General features: G+C 35.3%; 1 non-coding gene across 1 annotated transcript; it reads left to right on the top strand.

The window, feature by feature from the left end:
- Nucleotides 1-517: 517 nt before the first annotated feature.
- LOC112209075 (U6 spliceosomal RNA) lies at nucleotides 518-619 on the top strand. The gene has a single exon (XR_002943753.1). It is a non-coding gene; the product is annotated as a U6 spliceosomal RNA (small nuclear RNA).
- Nucleotides 620-1,781: the final 1,162 nt, after the last annotated feature.

Raw genomic sequence — 1,781 nt, forward strand, 5'->3', positions numbered from 1 at the left:
GATATTTCTAAATTCTGTATAAACTTGGCTTGAGAAAAATGAAAATGTCCAGCACTTTAAAATCGATATTTCTAAATTCTGTATAAACTTGGCTTGAGGGAAAGATGAAAGAGTTAAGTATTGGGAGACAACCTGCTTAGTGTTTCTTAAACCAAGCTCCAATAGCTTCCTTTATCCCCTTATATTTGTTTACTTCCACCTCAAAATCTATCCTATTTTATACCTGCCAACATTGAAGCTAGGTTGCCTTTTTGGTTCTGGCTGACACACCTTCTCCTTCCTACATTTTTTTTTTCTCTCTCTCTTCTGTATTCCCACATGTCTCTTAATCTGTTTGCTCCATTCACAGGTTTCTGATCTCATTTCTATTTCACAGCTCTTCCATCAGTGGCAAACTCCATTGGCTCCAAACAGACATGGCTCTTCCACCAATGGCAAACTCCAGGTCATATACTCACTACCTATTACTTGTTTGTTTTAACCCATCCTTTAACTTGGGAATCAAAAAAACATAACAGTGTTCACTTTGGAATCACATACACAAAAATTGAAGTGACACAGTGAGATTAGAATATCCCCTGTGCAAGAATGACAAATTTGTAACACATTTTCTATTTTTCAAATAAGCATATAAAAAGATGGTAAACACCATACATCATTAAAGAATTGCAGATTAAAGCAATGAGATATCACTGCAAACTCATTAGAATAACTAACATCCAAAACACTAGCAACACTAAATGTTGGCAAACATGTGGAACAGTAGAAGCTCTCATTCATTACTGGTGTGCATGTAAATCATACAACACCTTTGTAAGATATTTTGACACTTTCTTATAACACTAAACATACTCTTACCATATGATCCAGCAATGGTACCCGTTGGTATTTGCCCAACTGGATTGAAAATTAAGTCCACAAAAAAATCTGCACACATATGTTTACAGAAGATTTATTCATAATTGTCAAAATTTGGATGAAAGCAAGATGCTCTTTAATAGGTGAATGGATACATAAACTCTGGTATATCTGATAATGGAACATATTCAATACTAAAAAGAAATGAGCAACCAAGCCATAAAAAGATGTAAACAAAACTTGAATGCATATTACTATGTGAAAGAAGCCAATCTGGAAAAGCTAAATACTGCATAATTACATCTATGTGACATTCTAAAAAAGACAGAAGTATGGAGACTAAAAAGATCAGTGGTTGCCTGGGGAGGGAGCCGGGAGGAATGAATAGGTGGAGCCCAGTGGACTTTTAAGGCAGTGAAACTCTTCTGTCTGATACTATAATGGTAAATACCTGTCATTATATATTTCTCAAAACCCATGAAATACATAACAAGAGTGCATCCTAATGTAAACTGTGGAGTTTGAGTGGTAATGACGTGTCAGTGTTGGTTCAATGCTTGTAACTAATGTAGCACCCTGGTGTGAGATATTGATGGTGGGGGAAGCTGTATGTGGCAAGGAGAGAATATAGGAGAACTCTCTGTAGTTTCCATTCAGTTTTGCTGTGAAGATAAAACTGTAAAAAATCTCTGTTTTAAAAGAAAGGACAGAGAAGGTACTTTTCTTTATCGACATTTTGAACCAGACACAATTTGATGATGGGACTTTAAATCATTGCTTTGTTTAAAAGAATCCTCTCTTCTTCTAACTTAAATCTATGATTAAAGTAGTTGAACTACTTTTTTTTATACTTTAAGTTCTAGGGTACATGTGCACAATGTGCAGGTTTGTTACATGCATATACATGTGCCGTGTTGGTGTGC

Source organism: Pan troglodytes, chromosome 3 (genome assembly GCF_028858775.2).
Source record: "Pan troglodytes isolate AG18354 chromosome 3, NHGRI_mPanTro3-v2.0_pri, whole genome shotgun sequence".
Classification (NCBI taxonomy): domain Eukaryota; kingdom Metazoa; phylum Chordata; class Mammalia; order Primates; family Hominidae; genus Pan; species Pan troglodytes.